Genomic DNA, 14,524 nt, shown 5'->3' with positions numbered 1-14,524 from the left:
GAGATGCAATAGGGCTCCTACGAATCTTAGGAGAAAGGTTTATTGAAAAAGGAAGAGACCTATATATGTGCTTCATAGATTTAGAAAAGGCATTTGACAATCTGGTTTGGGACAAGCTGGCGACTATTATGAGGGAAAAGAGAGTGGACTGGAAAACCAGAAGACTTATAAACTCATTGTACCTTAATCAAAAAGTTTCAGTTAAAGTGAGAGGAGAAAGTACAAACTGGATCAGACTAGGGAAAGGAGTAAGACAAGGATGCTGTTTATCACCTACTCTTTTCAACCTGTACTTGGAAAATATGATTGACCAATGCTCATTAGATGACAAAGGAGTAGAAATTGGAGGAAGAAGAGTAGGGTGCTTGAGATTTGCTGATGACATGGTCCTTCTAGCCACAGGGGAAAAAGAATTACAGGATTTGGTGGACACCATTGCAACTAACGGAAAAAATATGGAATGAAAATTAACACAAATAAAACAAAAGTATTGGCAATAGGAGGAAATAAGGAACTAAAAATTGTGCTGAATGGAGAAAAACTAGAGCAAGTGCAAAATTTTAAGTATCTTGGAAGCAGGATAGACACCGACTGGAAGTGCACCACAGAAATTAAAACAAGGATAGCAATGGCAAAAGAGGCGTTTTATAAGAAAAGGAGAATCTTCTGCAGCGGTATGGACAGAGAACTCAGAAAGAGACTCATAAAATGTCTTGTATGGAGTGTTCTTCTATATGGCGCTGAAACATGGACTATGAGGAAAAAAGACAGAGAAAGGCTGGAGGCTTTTGAGATCTGGACATGGCGGAAGATGGAAGGAATAAGTTGGATGGACAGAGTAGAAAATGAAGAGGTACTGAGAAGAGTGGGAGAGAAAAGGCAGTTACTAGATGTAATAAAGAGAAGAAAAAGAAATTGGATGGGGCTTATATTAAGAAAGAATGACGGACTGATAAAAACAGTTTTAGAAGGTTATGTAGAAGGGAAAAGGAAGCGAGGAAGGAAGAGATTCCAGATACTGGATGACATGATGGATGGTACAACATACAGCAGCCTTAAGAAGGAAGCAATGGATCGCAGAAAATGGAGAGGCAAAGGACCTGCTAATATAGCAGATAACTGATGATGATGACCAATAAAACAAAAATAAGTCTCCTCCATAATACCCTAAATGTACTCCGGTGGGCAATCACATGTCTCACAGCCGTAAAACGAGGCCATCTGCTTGGCAAGACCACTGTGCGCGCTCCATCACGGATTCACTCACGGCCGTCAGCCTATATTAGTGCATATCGTTTAAGTTGATGTTCCCATCGTTTGTAACTGTGTTCTTACCTGTAAACAGTACCCTATGCATAAAGTAATGGCCTGGGCGCAGAACCCACTGACAGTTTTCCAGGCGATTGTGAACGTCGTTGCCATGGATTTCTTGATGTACCGCCACGTGGTATAGGTGGTGTCTGTGCCTGTGCAGAATACGCACCATGCGTATTCGAGGGATTCCCATCTGTTTCTCTGTCTGACGAACACTTGTATGAGGGTTTATTGCAGCGGCCGCCAGAACATCTACCTCTGCTGCTTTAAGGGTTTACGTCTCTGTTCTGGATCCGCGTTTATGGAGACGCCCGCCCTATCGCGCAAAGCCTTCTGACAATATTCATGAAGGTAGGGCGGACCGGATGGCGTGTATTTGGGTACCGCTGGGCACGCAGCTACGCCACACGTCTCCCCTTTGGTGACATTCTCCGCACAGTAATATCAGGACAACCGTTTCCTCATTTGTGAGTACCATGTCGAATACCTAGATCTGATGGACAGGTAAATTAATATCACTATTACAACTGTGACACCAGTTACTGTATACAGTACACCGGTGCCATGTACCTGTTCGTTCTTCCACACAGAACAACATGCTTCTTACTGAGCCGTTTCCACACACAGAGCCTATTGCAGCCCTTTCCTGCAGAGGCGGAGGGTTGACCTGGGCGGTGTAACGGGGTGGCGCGCACCCGGACGGTACTGTTCCGTACATAGGTAATTACAACACGAACGAGGGACACAGTTATGTACATATCAGTGTTCGTGGCAGGAACTCCTGTTATTACTTTCGGCCCTCACGTTAACAGTGAAAGTGAGATACGAAAGTAGATCACATAACGATGACGAGCAATCTGTGGGTCACGCTTGCACCGCGGGAAGTGCAATAACGGGGCGTTTCGTTCATTTCATGCATCAACTTCACGTTCCAGTTTCTCGGGATATAACTGACGTATTGCGATGCAAGCAACGACATTATTATTGCGATTTCTCACGTCATTGATTGCATGTGGAATAGTACGGGATGTCCATTTAAAAAAAAGTTTGCGTTGAGACCGATATTTGCACATTGTTTACAATGCCTCGTAGTAATTACTTTCGTGAGTTCCTGCCGATCCACATCCGTGAAAGCGTTTGTCAGTGTCTGTTGCCGCTCCAGGGATACTGGCGGTCAAAAGTTTAGGTGGGAAAACCTGTATGAGTGACTGAGGTGTAAACTTTGTTGGATATGCTCGCAATCAGAACAAAATTTATGCATTGTGACTAGTAACGAGATACAAGATCACCATGAGTAATTTACATGGAGCAAAGGGCGACAAAGCACAAACGTAACTTTGATGAGGTCGACCCTTGGCGAATGGCGCTCAGCCACCAGCTACACGGTAGGAAGTCACATAGCCGGCCGGGGTGGCCGAGCGGTTCTAGGCGCTACAGTCTGGAGCCGCGCACCCGCTACGGTCGCAGATTCGAATACTGCCTCGGGCATGGATGCGTGTGATGCCCTTAGGTTAGTTAGGTTTAAGTAGTTCTATGTTCTAGGGGACTGATGACCTTAGAAGTTAAGTCCCATAGTGCTCAGAGCCATTTGAACCATTTTTGAAATCCCATCTTCGAAGTCGCCACACATTCTCTAGCGTTCGCCTGGATGGGGAAAGAATACAATTTTTGTAGAAACAGAATAAACACACACCGTAACACATAACACATCTTATTAAATCGTAGTTGTACGTAGATTGGACGGGCGACTACAGTCAACGAATGCCACTAATAATCTCGCGACACTATGGGATGAACAAAAAGGAAGAAATAAGATTAGGGTTTAACGACCCGTCGACAAGCAGGTCGTTAGAGACGGAATGCAAGCCGGCCGGTGTGACAGTGCGGTTCTAAGTGATTCAGTCTGGAACCGCATGACCGCTGCGGTCTTAGGTTCGAATCCTGCCTCGGGCATGGATGTGTGTGATGTCATTAGGTTAGTTAGGATTAAGAAGTTCTAAGTTCTAGGGAACTGATGATCACAGGTGTTAAGTCCTATAGTGCTCAGAGCCATTTTGAACGGAATGCAAGCTCGAAATGGTTCAGAAACGGAGGTGGGAAACCGCCGTACTCTTTCACAGGTACCATCCAGACATTTGCCTGGAGCGACGTAGGAAAATCACGGAAAACCTAAATCTAGATGGCCAGAGGCTGATTTGAACTGTCGTCCTCCTGAATGCAATTCCAATGTGCTAACTACGGCTATAGGATGGATAGGTTGTAGGAGGAGAAGAAGAACAATCAACGCATGGAAGTACTCGTCTGCTACTGATGTCGTAACAAGAAAGAAATGGAGACTGAGAAGATATCACGTTTTCATACCATTGCTTTTCACAATTTACAAAATGTGCTTTTTACCCTCTAGAAAAAAAAACTGATGCGCTGTCTACTTTGTAACCAATTTAAATGCATTACATTATGAATATTATATCTCCCGTCTCTAGTGACCTCGATGTCGACGGGGTGATAAATCCTAATCTTTCTTCCTCATTATTTCATACCTAAATTATTATATGTACGTCCGCTGCTTTTGTTTTCCATATTCACGTTGATGTGTTTCTTTTACATTTGAAATTTATCAGCGAGTCGTTCACTGGGAGAGTTCATGTATTGGTGGCTTGTCGTCTGGACAGTATAAATGAAATTGAAATATCAAGCAAAACTTCCAACAGAAGTTCGCAGGGAATTGAAACTTATCAAATTTGACAGATGAATGAAACGCATGAAACTGGTTAAGAAATAACATAAGTCGGAAGCATACGTAGGCGAGAACCAGAGAAAGTGGCTGTTTCCTGTGCCGCTCCTCGGAATTATAATAATTTTTGGGGGTCTTAGTTATCCTGATGTAAGATAAGTGGTCAGTTCATTTATTTATTGTGGAGAGGGGATTTATTGGGTTGATATTATCATATCTTGACTCCATAATCCTACTTTAGTTACTGAAACTTTATCGTGGTATTAGAGGCATTACAACTTTCGTGTAATGGCATCATTTGGGGACAAAATGTCCATCTCAGTTGTGGCTTCTGGCGTCTGTGTAGGATGAAAACCGAACCGCATCGGCTGAAAGAATGGCTTCAAGGTGATACTCACAACAAGCTCTTGCAAGAGTGACCTAGTAACGGCAAATACAGAAAGAGAAGAAACAGAAAGTAAGCAGAAGGAAAAACAGAAAGCCACCGAATAGAAGAAAGAAGGAAAAGGGAGGGTAAAAAGAAGAGCAGTAAACTGCACAACAGAAGGGCTCTTTTTGACGACAATAATAAAGAGACAGAGTGCATGTACTGCGAAGAATAATTTTGAAATTCAAGGCCAGAAGAGCAGTGGATTTAGTGGTAATTGCTCTCCCTCAGGGCCAACGAGCTCTGTACAGTTTGACTTTTATTTGTGAAAAGTATAAATAATTCTAATCTTTTTTGACAAAAAAATATATTTACATATTTATTAAAACAGTTTCTTATCCCTTATTTTCGAGTTTAAAACCAAGTGACCACATTTCCTTCTCTTATCGGGCAAAGCAGCCATTTTACCACTTTGTGAAGATTGGACAGCAATTTGATGCTAAAGTAATCAAATTTATCGATATTGTACTTGAATAGTGGCAGATTATAATCACTAATTTCTGCGCGTTTCTGTTTATTGGTAATTGTTGTGTACATAGTTCCGCGTAGTCAGCGCGTACACAACTTTCCCACTAGAGTGCGTCCCGCTAAGCACAACAGCCCAGGCGCAGCGCTCGTCCGTCTCCACACTACGAGATGGCGCTGCCATAAAGACGGACCAAATTCTGCTTCCGCCGATCCGCGTATTAATATGTAACGCAGCCAATGAGAGTGCTAGTAACGTAGAACCTTTTCTCCTCGCGAATCACAATCGCGCAGTGATACATGAACGCGCGAGGTATTATAACGAGTGTACAGACCTCCGATTAGTCAGTCTGCACCAGTCTGCATTAGTCTGCATTTGTCTGTACCAGTCTATAGTCAAGTTGCAGTCTGCGCGTAATAAGATTATCATATTCCTGTGCACAGCCATGAAGATAAATGTATAGACACTTTGTCAAGTATCAGAGATATGTGAGAATAAGATTAACGTACCAAGACCAAAGGAACTTCAGATTGTCAGTTGTAATTAGAATCCAGAATCAAGTTAAGTAAGGTTTATGATTTTTATAATTTTAATAAATGTGTGTGAAAATTAATGAAGTTCTGTTTAAAGTTGGTCACCGTCAATCTGCTACTCTAAGCGTGCAAGTGACATTTCTATCGTCTGACCTAACGGCAGAAGATAAACACGCCTCGATAAGACCACGAGACATATTGCTGACACTCGCCTACTTCGTTAGAGCGACATGTCAAATAATCTGATCGTGTGTGTACCGAAGGTCTTACAGTACGCACACCACAGTGATCAGCTGGAAAAGTACGAATACATTATCCTGGCCACTTTTCCGGCTCTCCCGTAAAATGGGTATGCCCAAAATAAAATATAAAATTCGAAACGATTTTTTAACTGTGCTATACTCCAAAGGAAACAAAATCAGATGAACGAAAGATGGAAAACAAGTGCCGTAACGTATATCGAGAACAGAAAGAAATGAAATGTATGAGAGGAAGTACTGTAACAGCCTGATGTAAATAAATTACTTCCAGTTCAACGAATGCAGATAAATTGCGGCGCCGGGGATCCTGAGACTCGACTGGGCGGTCCGAGGCAGCTACAGCTGCGGGGGCGTAATCGCTCGGACAGCTGTAAACAAGGAAGGGGGCGCCTGAGCCCGCTTGTAGCGCGGGTGGCCTATTTCGGTGGTCGCGGGGGGCGCCGCGAGCCACTCGTGGGCAGCAGCAGGCGGGGCCGGGGTGGGCGGTAAGGCGGCCCGGCGCTCTTTCAGCGCGCACGTCCGGCCTCGTCAGCACCGCCATTGTGTTTCCCGCGACCCCCCCCCCCCCCCCTATCTCTCACCACGCACCGCGTACCACGCCGCCCCGCGGCTCCTTTGCATGGCGTTGGTGAAGGTGCGCACCGCTCGCACTGACTGCTTTCTTGTACAAACAGGCTGTGTCTCTATAGATATTTTGCATTATAATTGGAATGGACGTCGCACTGTCGCGTAACTAAAGGAGTATCTGGCTCAACCACACGTCCTTGGTGATGAATCACGTGTTATACGTCGTGCCTCGAGAATCAAGGACACATTCTCAGTGTCTTCAGGACATTACACTGCTATCATTACAAATTCAACACCAAAAACAACAGAAAATTAACAAGTTTTACTTTTTGTGGCCGAAAGGTATAATACTAAGCTTCTTGTTGTTGTGGTCTTTAGTCCTGAGACTGGTTTGATGAACCTCTCCATGCTACTCTATCCTGTGCAAGCTTCAGCATCTCCCAGTACCTACTGCAGCCTACATCCTTCTGAATATGCTTAGTGTATTCATCTCTTGGTCTCCCTCTACGATTTTTACCCTCCACGCTGCCCTCCAATACTAAATTGGTGATACCTCGATGTCTCAGAACATGTCCTACCAACCGATCCCTTCTTCTAGTCAAGTTGTGCCACAAGCTCTTCTTCTCCCAAATTCTATTCAATACCTCCTCATTAGTTATGTGATCTACCCATCTAGTCTTCAGCATTCTTCTGTAGCACCACATTTCGAAAGCTTCTATTCTCTTCTTGTCCAAGCTATTTATCGTCCATGTTTCACTTCCATACATGGCTACACTCCATACAAATACTTTCTGAAACGTCTTCCTGACATTTAAATCAATACTCGATGTTAACAAATTTTTCTTCTTCAGAAACGCTTTCCTTGCCATTGCCAGTCTACATTTTATATCCTCTCTACTTCGACCATCATGAGTTATTTTACTCTCCTAATAGCAAAACTCCTTTCTACTTTAAGTGTATCATTTCCTAACCTTTTCTCTCAGTATCACCCGACTTAATTCGACTACATTTCATTATCCTCGTTTTGTTTTGTTGATGTTCATCTTATACCCTCTTTTAAGACACTGTCCATTCCGTTCAACTGCTCTTCCAAGTCCTTTGCTGTCTCTGACAGAATTACAATGTCATCGGCGAACCTCAAAGTTTTTATTTCTTCTCCATGGATTTTAATACCTACTCCGAACTAATCTAACATGGTTATATTTGTGGGTGATTTGGTAGTGTACAGGACGCAAAATATACACTGCTCAAAAAAGTGCAGCTCCCAAAACAGGAGGAGAAAACGGAATGAAAGTTCACGGGTTACAGGTTAAGAGGATTTGTGATGTTACACTACTGGCCACTAAAATTGCTACACCAAGAAGATGACGTGCTACAGACGCGAAATTTAACCCACAGGAAGAAGATGCTGTGATATGCAAATGATTAGCTTTGTAGAGCATTCACACGAGGCTGGTGCCGGTGGCGACACCTACAACGTGCTGACATGAGGAAAGTTCCCAATCGATTTCTCACACACGAACAGCAGTTGACCGGCGTTGCCTGGTGAAACGTTGTTGTGATGCCTCGTGTAAAGAGGAGAAATGCGTACCATCACGTTTCCGACTGTGATAAAGGTCGGATTGTAGCCTATCGCGATTGCGGCTTATCGTATCGTGACATTGCTGCTCGCTTTAGTCGAGATCTAATGACTGTTAGCAGAATATGGAGTCGGTGGGTTCAGGAGGGTTATACGGAACGCCGTGCTGGATCCCAACGGCCTCGTATGACTAGCAGTCGAGATGAAAGGCATCTTATCTGCATGGCTGTAACGGATCGTGCAGCCACGTCTCGATCCCTGAGTCATCAGATGGGGACGTTTGCAAGACACAACAACCATCTGCACGAACAGTTCGACGACGCTTGCAGCAGCATGGACTATCAGCTCGGAGACTATGGCTGCTGTTACCCTTGACGCTGCATCACAGACAGGAGCGCTTGCGATGGTGTACTCAACGACGAACCTGAATCATCGAATGGCAAAACGTCACTTTCTCGGATGAATCAAGGTTCTGTTTACAGTATCATGATGGTCGCATCCGTGTTTGGCGACATCGCGGTGAACGTACATTGGAAGTGTGTATTCGTCATCGCCATAGTGGCGTATCCATCAGCGTGATGGTATGGGGTGCCATTGGTTACACGTCTCTGTCACCTGTTGTTCGTATTGATGGCTCTTTGAACAGTGGACGTTACATTCCAGATGTGTTACGGCCCGTGGCTCTACCCTTCATTGGATCCCTGCGAAACCCTACAGTTTAGCAGGATAATGCCTGATCGTATGTTGCAGGTCCTGTACGGGCCTTTCTGGAAACAGAAAATGTTCGACTGCTGCCCTGGCCAGCACATTTCCAGATCTCTCACCAACTGAAAACGTCTGGTCAATGGTGGCCGAGCAACTGGCACGTCACAATACGCCAGTCACTACTCTTGATGAACTATGGTATCGTGTTAAAGCTGCATGGGCAGCTGTACCTGTACACGCCATCCAAGCTCTGTTGACTCAATGCCCAGGCGTATCAAGGCCGTTATTACGGCCAGAGGTGGTTGTTCTGGGTACTGATTTCTCAGGATCTATGCACCCAAATTGCGTGAAAATGTAATCCCATGTCAGTTCTAGTATAATATATTTGTCGAATGAATACCCGTTTATCATCTGCATTTATTCTTGGTGTAGCAATTTTAATGACCAGTACTGTATTTCAGTGATTACAAAAATTGGTTCAAATGGCTCTGAGCACTATGGGACTTAACTGCTGTGGTCATCAGTCCCCTAGGACTTAGAACTAACCTAACTAACCTAAGGACATCACACACATCCATGCCCGAGGCAAGATTCGAACCTGCGACTGTAGCGGTCGCGCGGTTCCAGACTCCAGTGATTACAAAGTATAGTCAAATTTACAAAGAACTTATAGTAAATCATAATGATGCTCCATCCCGTATGACCTAGCTGCACGCACTGATACGGTTGGAATATGTGCAAAAAACCAATGTATCCTCTCGTGAGGTAAGGTCGTCCACAACTGTTGTATCTTTCTGTAATTCCTCTCTTAGAAATAGAAGAATGAGACGGTGACTGCTTAATGACTTGCAGAAAATAGATATATAACAGCGGTAGATTATTGGAGTACTTTTACTAGGCTACCAGTTTCGATGGCTCATTTTTATCATGTTCAAGCCCCTATACACTAAACGAGATAAGACATTCTGTCGTTTGCGCTTACTAAAGGAAGACATCTATGGAAACAAGCTCGGTATAGTGGTTTCTTTAGTAAGCAGAAAATACTGGATGGCTTATCTCGTTTCGTATATAGGGACCTGAAGATGGGGCCAATGATGTACCGAAACTGGTGGCGTAATAAAATTATTCCATAAATTTACGGCTGTTGGCTAACTATTTCCTGCAAAACTGTTGTAAATTGCCTTTGATGTCCCAGATGCTGACACTGGGATGGAACTGTGTCTATTGGTCCATTGTCGGACGTTTAATAACTCAACACAACTATTGAATGTATGAGTGTTCAAGTTAACGTACCAAATCAATCCTTTGCTGACTGCGAATATAGTATCGCATTACCACTGCAAGGAAGCTCAATAATCATTAATCTTCCCCATCACAGTTCGCAATTATGAGACATCTCCCCACTGACATTGTCCAAAACCAAAACAGTGCTATTCGCCTGATAGTTACTGTAACAAGAGATAAAACTACTCGTATACCGGGACATCTCTGTCTTGCTGCACTGGACTCCATCACTTGACTTCACACTGCCTGCGCACTACTTCCCTCAACGACTATCGACGGTGCCACCAGCACAGGTCGAGCGGATAATTCGCAGATGTGCCACGTTTTGGCAAATAATGATAATGATAATAACAGTAATTGTGACTGTGGCAAGTGCAAGGAGTATTGTTGTGCCACAACTATTTTACTTGGAATGGTTGAATAAAATAGATGCGTAACCACTGTTAATGCAAGAGCCTCCTGGGCACAGGGAGACAAGAGCCAGCCTGGGAAAATTACATCAGGAGCAATCTGCTGGTGCAACAAGTTCTGTCACGTGATGTCTGGCAGTTACCACACCACCTGGAGCAGCGGGGAGACCAGAGACATAATATTGTTGACGCAGCAGAAAGGCAAATCGAACAAACTGTCTCTGCATGATTTTTTGTGGTGCTCCAGACGTCCCTGAATTGTTTGTGTGGCTGCTCTGATTGTTAGACGACCGAACCGTGGCTCTGTTATGGCTTGTGAGATGGGAATCGATGCCTTGGCCAAACAGCGTTGAGCCAACCACCTATAAATACTCATCATTCTTAGACAGACGTTTGCAGTTTGACAGTAGCCAGCTTCGAGGGAAGATTCACAATGGTCTCAGGGTCGTTGTGAGTCAACAAGCTGGTGCCACCAGACTTAGTCTCCTCTAGCCGCAGGCCTACCATCCGCCTGATGCTGGTGACCTAGTGCCCTCCAACTGGCGTGCCCCTTGTGGGCCTACATACCAGCCCCAATTAGCATGGCTGCCTCTAGTCTGTATGGCAGTTGTTGAGGGCTGCGATCCGCAACTGGAGTCAGCGTCCTTGCCCAGTAACCGCCGTCATTGCTTCATCTGTCGAGTGGTGCTGCAAGGAGCTAGTGAGAAAGGGCTGCTTGTGGAGGGTAGCACTTCCTCTGCGTCATCACGTCTGTTGTGGTTGGCGGGGCAATAAAATTAATGTGTAAGAACGCGATTTTTCACAGGGATCAACAAGCAGGCATCTAACACCTCGCTCCCCAGCTGCCTTGTCCAGGGTGGTGACCTACTGGCTTCATGAAAACTGACAGCTCATTTCCACCACCAACGGTAGAGGTCAACCACTCCCGACGTCTTCAGTATTTGTAGGTCTACAAAAGCGATGGCTTTTGTTACAGCAAGTTCTGGTGGAGGGAAATTTAGACAGAGGAGGAGGATCAAGTTGCAAAGAGCGATGTGACAGTCAAAAAGGTAGATGTTATTGTTGCTTCAGTAGACATTTCATTAACAGTCTCTTGAAGTTGAAAATGTTATTAAGTTCTCAATTAAAAATGGAGAGGTCATTCCAGAGTCGGGTCTCTGCTACTAAAAACGACGTTGAGAAAGTGGCTGAGTGATGTAGTGGAACAGAAATCATTATGCTATGATAGGAACGAGTATTTCTGCCATGTTGGTCAGACAAGGATGTTAAGGGTAAGGAGAGATATGAGAGACAGTGTACGTCAATAAAACAGTAGACGAGACAGAGTGTATCAAAATCTGTGCACTTGTTTCCACATAGCCAGGATGTCTCCACATAATATGATAAAATATGATTGAAGAGCCGCGCTTCACAGATACAACGAACACAGGTGTTCGTTACCAGCTTCAGGCTCCGCGAGCTTTCCTGAAAAGGTCTTGCGCGGTAAGGTGGTTGCAGTTAGCTGTTGGAGGTATAAGCGTTTGTACAAAATTCTTTCTCAGGTAGAAAGGGACAGGCTTTTTATATTTTTGCAGGTCATTGAGAGACGATCGTGCCTTCTTGCGCATTACAGCTCTGTACTTAATCCAATTTTAGATTTTCATCTGTCACTGCTCCTAGGCGGTTTTCTATATGAGAGAAGTGTGGCATTTAATCTCCTGTCTGCTTGCGCAAGAACTCTACGGTTACGTCGGTACAGGGGTGAAGTGACAGATTTATGACCGACGTGGATAGCTCGCACGAGGGCTGATTTTAATCTAAGGTAAAGGCACTTTATTCTTTTTAGTGTCTAACGCATGTTAGATACTACACTTCTTGTCAGTTAAAGTTGCAATAGAACGAAGGTGGCATGCAACAAACGTCAAAATGACGATATGCTTCGATATTAAAATAATTGGCATTTCAGCACAGCCGCACATATTATTTGGGAATCACGTCATCTACGTTCGATACATTAGGGAAGATTATGCAGCGGGTTTCTGATTCAGAAATCGCATTTAATGTTGCTTGTTTGTGAGAAGCAAAAAGACATTGTCAGATGTCGGTTACTTTCTACACGTACACATCATCGATGGGCATGTAAATGGTAACCATTGCCTTTCTTTGTGACAGGTTGAAGAGCCGCCAGATTGCACTAGTGTTGTGTATTGGGTATAGAGGAGGTACCCAAAAAAATACCGGAGTAACATTGCCGTGAGCGGAGTTGTGTAGTAGGCATTTCTGTCGCTGGGGCCGGCCGCGGTGGTCTCGCGGTTCTAGGCGCGCAGTCCGGAACCGCGCGACTGCTACGGTCGCAGGTTCGAATCCTGCCTCGGGCATGGATGTGTGTGATGTCCTTAGGTTAGTTAGGTTTAAGTAGTTCTAAGTTCTAGGGGACTGATGACCGCAGCTGGTAAGTCCCATAGTGCTCAGAGCCATTTGAACCATTTCTGTCGCTGGGAATGTATGGGGGAACTCATTGGCAGTTCATTGCCGCGTGTGCAGTCGACCCCCCTTGTTCTGTTCATTTGCAGTGATTGCTTTTGCTATTAATGTTATGCTCTAGTTTCGTTTTTTATCATGGCAGCTTTAAGTGAGCAACGTGCAGCTGTCAAATTTTGTTTTCTGTTCGGTTAAAATGCTGCTGAAGCTGTTTTAATGTTGAAAACAGCTAACCAGGATAACGCTATAGAAAAAACTCAAGAGGTCGAGTGATTTGCTCGATTTAAAAATGACGTCATGCCGACTGATGACAAATCTTGCTCTGGACGTCCATCAACTGCCCGAATCGACGAAAATATAAAAAAGATTAGAGAGCTTGTCCTTACAGACAGTCGACAGACAATTGATCAACTGTCAGAAATTAGTGCCTCATCTTGGAGCTCGGTGTTCGCCAAAAAACCATATTTGTGGTAGACAGGAGACTGATTCTTCCACCACAACAACGCACCTGTACACACAACCATTTCTGTTAGACAGTTTTTGGCTAAAAATGGCGTGGGTCCGCTGCCCCATGCGCCATACTGGCCTGAGCTGGTTCTGTGTGACTTATTTTTATTGCCATACGTGAAAAGAGGCATTAAAGGACACCAATTTGACAATATTCGAGAAGTCAGGATGTGGTGTGTGTACTGTAAGATCTTCAGTACACACACCATCAGATTATTTGACTTGTCGCTCTAGGCGAGTGTCAGCAATATGTCTCGTGGTCTTATCGTGGCGTGTTTATCTCCTGCCGTTAGGTCAGACGATAGAAATGCCACTTGCACGCTTAGAGTAGCAGATTGACGGTGACCAACTTCAAACAGCAGCAGCAGCACTCCGTCTTCAGGCCACAAGTGGCCCATCGGGACCATCTGACCGCCGCATCATCCCCAGGTGAGGGTGCGGATAGGAGGGGCGTGTGGTCAGCACACCGCTCTCCCTGTCGTTATGATGGTTTTCTTTGACCGGAGCCGCTACTAGTCGGTCGAGTAGCTCCTCAGTTGGCATCACGAGGCTGAGTGCACCCCGAAAAATGGCAACAGCGCATGGCGGCTGGATGGTCACCCACCCAAGTGCCGACCACGCCCGACAGTGCTTAACTTCGGTGATCTCACGGGAACCGGTGTATCCACTGCGGCAAGGCCGTTGCCTTGAACTTTAAACAGAACTTGATTAATTTTCACACACATTTATTAAAATAAGAACAAGCATAAAAATTACTTAACTTGGTACTGGATGCTATTTACAATTGACAATCTGAAGTTCCTTTGGTATTAGTACGTTAATCTTATTCTCACATATATCTCTGATACTTGACAAAAGTGTCTATACATTTATCTTCATGGTTATGTACAGGAATATGGTAATCTTATTAGGCGCAGACTGAAACTTGACTATAGACTGGTACAGACAAATGTAGAACTCGTACAGACTGGTACAGACTAAAGCATACAAATGCAGACTGACTAAACGGGGAAAAATGGTTCAACTGGCTCTGAGCACTATGGGACTTAACATCTATGGTAATCAGTCCCTTAGAACTGCTTAAACCTAACTAATCTAAGGACATCACACAACACCCAGTCATCACGAGGCAGAGAAAATCCCTGACCCTGCCGGGAATAGAACCCCGGAACCCGTGCGTGGGAAGCGAGAACGCTAGCGCACGACCACGGGCTGCGGACGACTGATCGGAGGTCTGTACACTCGTTATAATACCTCGCGCGTTCGTGTATCACTACG

The 14,524-nt window shown here is 44.7% G+C and overlaps 1 pseudogene; it reads right to left on the bottom strand.

Moving 5' to 3' along the window:
• Nucleotides 1-13,815: 13,815 nt before the first annotated feature.
• LOC126417343 (5S ribosomal RNA) lies at nucleotides 13,816-13,932 on the bottom strand (annotated as a pseudogene).
• Between the last annotated feature and the right edge of the window lie 592 nt (nucleotides 13,933-14,524).

The sequence above is a fragment of the Schistocerca serialis genome, chromosome 8 (assembly GCF_023864345.2).
Source record: "Schistocerca serialis cubense isolate TAMUIC-IGC-003099 chromosome 8, iqSchSeri2.2, whole genome shotgun sequence".
Classification (NCBI taxonomy): Eukaryota; Metazoa; Arthropoda; class Insecta; order Orthoptera; family Acrididae; genus Schistocerca; species Schistocerca serialis.
This window is presented reverse-complemented; position numbering and strand designations above follow the sequence as displayed.